This window comes from Gavialis gangeticus, unplaced genomic scaffold (assembly GCF_001723915.1).
Source record: "Gavialis gangeticus isolate Ggan-Ray unplaced genomic scaffold, GavGan_comp1, whole genome shotgun sequence".
Taxonomy (NCBI): domain Eukaryota; kingdom Metazoa; phylum Chordata; order Crocodylia; family Gavialidae; genus Gavialis; species Gavialis gangeticus.
In genome coordinates this window covers 135,804,256-135,810,548 of record NW_017729025.1, presented here as the reverse complement: position 1 = coordinate 135,810,548, position 6,293 = coordinate 135,804,256, and the positions used below count along the sequence as shown (strand labels likewise).

The 6,293-nt window shown below is 38.1% G+C and overlaps 1 protein-coding gene across 3 annotated transcripts in view; it reads right to left on the bottom strand.

Moving 5' to 3' along the window:
• ST5 (suppression of tumorigenicity 5) overlaps positions 1–6,084 on the bottom strand; it is a 303,619-nt gene extending 297,535 nt beyond the window's left edge. Inside the window, exon 1 of one of the 3 annotated variants that reach the window (XM_019519607.1) lies at positions 5,974–6,084. The gene's annotated coding sequence lies outside the window, so the exon portion shown is untranslated. Of the gene's footprint in view, positions 1–5,268; positions 5,526–5,973 lie in introns of those variants that run through there. The other 2 variants (XM_019519609.1, XM_019519608.1) reach the window with 2 other exon arrangements.
• Positions 6,085–6,293: the final 209 nt, after the last annotated feature.

Sequence of the window (6,293 nt, the reverse complement as noted above, 5' to 3'; positions counted from 1 at the left end):
GGATGACCACCTTACTGGGGTCATTTGACCCCAGTGCTCTTCCTGCCATGGCAGGGGGTCGGACTAAATGATCTGCTCAGGTCCCTTCCGACCCTAGAAACTATGAAACTATAAAGTGTGTTCAATGTTATCAGCTCTGGACCACAACTGTTATACGTGAGGGGAGGGGGAGCATTAAAATCTAAATATTTACCACTTACATAGTACATCTGCTCATGCACTTTACTGTGGAGTTGGCTAATTAGTGCCACAGTAAAAGCATCACCTTCTACACTTATGCCCCTATTATGGTGCAGTAAATTAATTAACCCCACTGGTGGATAATACTGTCTGGGACAAGTACTATCCTACAGCAGAGTTATTTAGTCTGCCAAAACACACGTGTAGATGGTGACCAGAGCTGGCTGGGGCCTGAGGGTGCTTCAGTGTGAGGTCTGCCTGCCCCGCACACTTTAGCACCCTTGTGCCCCAGCCTGCCCCTCTGCAGCATGTTGAGCCAGGGAAGAGCAGCTTCAGGCTGGCAGGCTCACCCCCTGGCCTGCAGCTAGCTGGGGCTGATTCAACTCAGCTCATTGTGCTGTGATCCCAGGACCACATATAAAACACAGTGCCCAGGAGCAATAAACTCCAATACGAACTGTACTGGAGTTTATTGCTACATGCTAATTGCATGTGTAGATGCACCCACAGAAGTTAAATTTACAGCAGGGATATGGAAAGATAAATGCCAGAGCAAAGTAAAGGTTTTTAAAGCAGCCCAAAATTAATACAGTAGTTATTATCCTAAATGGAAATTTATAGCCCAAATTTTTAGCAGGTCTCCAAACATGTTGGTGCATGATTATTCGTCAACACGCAAATGGACCACTGTGCCTACAGATTAAGGAGCCAACATACAACGTCAGAAGTAGAGCCCACAAACCTTATAAGTTATTTCACCGAGACTTTCTGAAAATTGGAATCCATGGCTTTGCCATTTACAGCACTCTTCGTTGTTTCTTCATGCTAAAGCAGGGGACCAGAGGTGATTTCTTTATAGATAAAATAGACTTATGTGTGGATGTGTGACCCACTGTCAAAGTGTACATAGGTTATACATGGTATAGGTGTCCAACTTAAAGCATGGGTTTGTAATTTAACTTGACCAGAAACATATACCAGTAGTTATTCCTCCCTCTTAAAGATTTGTGACTTTTAATTAAATGGTCCTCATGTAGGAATACAGAAATCACCAAGTACATGATGAGATTATTATTGAAACCATTATTTAAGTTATTGATGAAAACATATTAAATTACTGAAACCATTATTTACTTATAGGATAGCAAACGGATAAAATCTGATAGGCAGAAAACTGAATGTTAGATAATGTGTGTCAGTACTTTATTTTTAAAACATTATTTATTAATGAATCTAACCCTTAAAATAACAGATTTAACATTAAAAAACATATCCAATCCCCCAAAATATACACAAAGTCATTAATCTTCTATCAACAGTGCTAACACAACTCAAATCAATGTCCACAGAAGTTTTACATTACCTTTCTCTCTGTTCCCCAGTCTCTAACAGTTCCAAGCCCCGTGTTTCATCTTTATAGAATAATTCACCCCCATCTTTTCCCTGGAATGCTACATAAAAAAAATCTCATTACCTTCTTCTCCCCTCTGCTTGTAATTTTTTAATTTATTCTAAGTTTATTCTAAAGTGTTCACTCATAGACCTTGCATGTCAATATTCAAAAATGTTGCTCACATTTTCTGGTTTGGAGGTAGGAAAAGATATTTTTAGCAAATTCCAAAAATTTCCAACAGATTTTCAAGAAAGCATGTTTTTGCCTGCTCCCCTGTAGAACACTGACTTAATAGGGCAACTTTTCCATTACTAAAACTTCCCAAAATTGTTTAAATCAGTCCATAATTTTAGGGGTGTCACTTCTCTTCCAGGCTTTTGCTATTGTAACTCTTGCAGCCACCAGAAAATGACTGATTGATTCCCTATGACACATTGCAGAGTTCTCAGGAAGGTTCAGTAGGAACACTAAAGCTAGGGACAGAAATTACACATAAACTGGTATAAGTGACAGGAAGCCAGTTTAAATCTGTAACATAACAGAAGTTCAGTGCATACAAACCACTTTCAAAATCACTAAAACCAGTTTAAGATAAACCTGGATAGGTGGAGTATCAGACTTAACTGATTTAGGTTAAATCAGTTTATTAAAACTTCTGTCCCAGATCCTCTCCCCTAGATTCAAGTTAACTCACAGTCCCCCAGCATCCCAGGATGCTTTGCACCTCCCCAGCAAACCCCTTCTTGCAGGATGGGCAAGCTTGGCCCAAGCTTTCTGCCCCAGCCAATCAGGAAGGCATGCTCTAGCACCCCCTGGCTTGTGGTGTGGGCCACTGCAGGCATGTGGCTGCATTTCGAGGATTAAAAGTGAGCGTCTATTCACTTGCTTATCGGTTCAATCTACACAGTTTAGACAAAACTGTGAAGATCGAATCAATTCAGCCTTGGGCTTTTTGACTGCCTGTACTTAGCCTAAGGAGTTACCAGATAATTGGCATCCCATTATTCTCCTCACTATGTCTCCAACCTTCTTCCAGAACAATTTAATTCTGAGATATGTCCACTACATGCAGTACAATCCTCCCAGCTCACCATACTCCCTCTGACATTTGCCTGTTCCTAAATTATAAATGCATTTAATTTTAAGTGGGATAGGATACCATTAATACAAGATTTTAAAATAGTTTTCTTTTATGAATATAAATGGATATGTGAGAACCATTGTTCCAGATGGCCTCCCATTCTTCAGCATTAATTTCTGACCCGATATTGTTAGGTCACCTTGTCATAAATAGTGTTTTTCCTTCTATATGGTTATTCAAAATTGTTTTATATAATATAGGGAATAGGCCTGTATGTTTCATAGGCATGACCAATATTTTCTCAAATTCTGACAGCTTTTTACTGACGTTTATTTTTCTTTGGGAGTGTGTTGCAAACTGTCTGAATTGCAAATATTTAAAAAATGGGATTTAATGTCATTTTTAACGTTGCTGTATTTTTTCAAAAGATCTAATTTTTTTTAAAATCGTTCAAAATGTATTATACCAATATCTTCCTGGATAGTAAAGCTTTCTAATACATTATTAAGGTTAAATTTAATATAATTATGCATGGGTGCTAAAGGTGATGAAATAAGAGCTTAATTTCTTATATGTGTTATCCCAGGTTTTCACTGCAGTTTTCATAAAGGAGGGATTACATACAGAGTTTAGTCTGAAAGATTTATTTAGACACAGTAATATGTTAAGTTTTCTGGACAGTACATCTGCTCTATTTTTACTCAATGCTTACTATGAGTTGGTGTTATCCAATACACCATGTTTCTAAGTTGGCTGACTTTGTAGTAATATTTAATGTTTGGAAGCATCAGTCCCTCTTTTTGCTGAGGTCTTTGCAGGATAGAATGTTTAAATCTAGGTTTCTTATTTGCTCAAATATTTTTTTTTACCCTAGTCTGCTGGCACTATAATAGATAGAGTTTGGCATAAAAAATTAATATCAGTGCTTTATTGACAGAAGGTACATATCAATTGCATATGCACATATTATGGCAAGAATACACACAGCCAGACATTCTGTTCTTCTGTTCACTGTTGACAGATAAGACTGTGATATTGTTTTCTTGCTAAAGCTTTTCTCTAATTCATCCTTGAAGGATGACTGATAACATGCCTTGATCAAGGGACAATTTGAACAAACAAACAAACAAACAAACCTTTTTGCGGGGGGGGGGGTGAGGGAGAGATCCAATTCCATTTTTCCCCCTCTCTAAAGTCATTCTAACAGAAAGCAGAAATAGGCATCATCAATATCTCTGATTCGTACTAGTGGACTACTTAAGCCAATCAAAAGCATCTTTCATTGTTTGACAGAGCACAAAAGACACTCTGTTGGGAAAGTTCAAGAAAGAAAACTGAGAGCCTGAGGCCTGGTCCCACAGTCAAAGGCTGAAACAAGGACTGAGAAGTTCTCAGGAAGAATCTGATCCAATGCCCTTTGAAGTCAATGGGCATTAGACTTAAAGCAAAGCCTTAGATCAAGCCACAAATGTATAAAAAGAAACAGTTATAAAAAAAAAGTTTGGAAATAAGCATCTGGGAAGAGGGCAATTTTAAGCAATGTGATAGCAATCTAATCTGCCTGTCATGGTTATCAGTTCAGCATCTTTTTGTGATGCCTGAGAAACCAGAATTTTCAGAGAATTTCCTTTGGGAATGTTTTAAATTGATGTGCAGGTATTTTCCACTAAAGATCCAATTCACAAGAGCATACTGAGCATAATGACCCTAAATGTCCAAAATGCTAATGATGTTTTTATGACTATAAGAGCCATATATATTGTACTACTGGTCGCATTTGTTGTTTTAGAAATAAAACCTTTTACAGAAAAGGATTTTAAACAAAAACTAACAGAAACACCCCTATTTTCTGTATGTAAGAAATGTAATTAGCATTCCTATTCCCATTCCTAGGTTTAATACACTCATTGCTCACATTCACTATTCAAGAAAGGCTATTTTAAGTTCAGGAAAAAATACAGTGGTTATAAAATCCTATTTAAAACAATATCACCAGGAACAAAAATGCTACTTACAGTTATGTGTAAAAATAGGTACGAGACTTCAAATACAAAATCAACTCTAAAAGAAATATTCAAAAGTTTGTGCTTAAAACAACTGGGAAAGGATCCCAAGCATATATGGGTTTCAGGTAGCATGCTTAGTTTGCTTTGCAATCTATTTACTTCTTCATTACATAACAGAGGCAAGGGAACATCCGAAAGAAAAAAAAATAACAAACAATTTGCTAAAGCCTACCATTTCAACACTTCAGTAATGATAATCTGAAATAGAATAATAATAATTGCTGCTGTGGTTTTTAATTTCATTGCTATTTATAGATCCTTACATCAAATGGCACTTTCCTGGAGCAAATTTCTTAGATTTTTTTTTTTGTAACCCTTATACAAGACTCAACAAAGAGCCCAAAAGTCTTTTATTCAGAAAATTACAATGTTTCCTCCCTCCTTGCCTAATAGAATCCAACTGTTAGAGCATGACATCATTCCCCAGAGCCGGGGAGTCCAAACTCACACAGACTTTCAGCCTGCAGTAAACACCATGCAAAAAAAAAAAAAAACTTTTCAAGGGGAGGAGGGCAGGGGAGAATAAAATAAAAGGGATTTTTTGTTACCTGAAATTTGCAGCATTTCCCTTTCCGCTCCATTCTCAGGTTTGTATTTCCCAGACAAAACTTTGTCCTATTACCTGATGCACTTAGAAACCAGTAGTTAAGGGTCTAATACCTGCTGTGCTTCCCACAACTCCTTCACATGACCTTTCACAGCACTAAATGATTCCAACTAAAATGATTGCAAAGAACGCAGACTGGCCCAGCAAGTTGTCATGGAGATCTCTCTCTCTCTCACATGCTCACGCGCACACACACACGCACTCACTCTCTCTCCCTCATACTCACACACGCGCTCGCTCGCATGCACACACACACACACACACACACACACACAATTCTGGGAGGAATCCATGAAACAGCACGCCTTTTCATCAACAAAGTTTTTCAAGCATTCCTCCCCTCCTCCCAGCTTTCTCTCGAGTCAACCCAGGAAACTGAGCTTTGGTCATGAATCGATTGTTGCAGTTATAGAGACACACTGCTTTTCAAAAACAACATGGAGCTTTGGGAACTTTTTTCCCCTAGAAGGAGAACTGAGATGTTTGGTTGCAAAAGCTTTGTAATCACAGCAATCTTGCGTGTTCTAGCCCAGCAGCTATTTATCTTGGTTTGGTTTGTTATGAATTTGATACTGCAGCAGGAGCCTTAGCTGAAATACAATTAAGCAGATTACACAAAAAGCTCCTCTCAAACCTGCTTGCTTACCTTGCTGCTTGCCCAGTAGCTAGTTAGTGTCTTAATTAGTGCAGGGATTCCTGGTGGTCATGAAGAGCTTCCTGTATTCTTTCATGTTTCTGTAATTAAGAAGACAAGTTCGTGCATCAGGTACATGGCATTATTATGACCCAGAACAGGCAGCTGTGTCTCTCACACATTTCTCCTAGCCAGGGACATCAATCTTCCCAGAAATTGCCTATGCTTCTTCCACACATACGTGCTTCATTTTATTGTGGAAAATTATTTACAGCAGAAATAGGGAACTGTGAAATTGAAACTGTGAAAATTCTTAACTGACCATAAAAGGA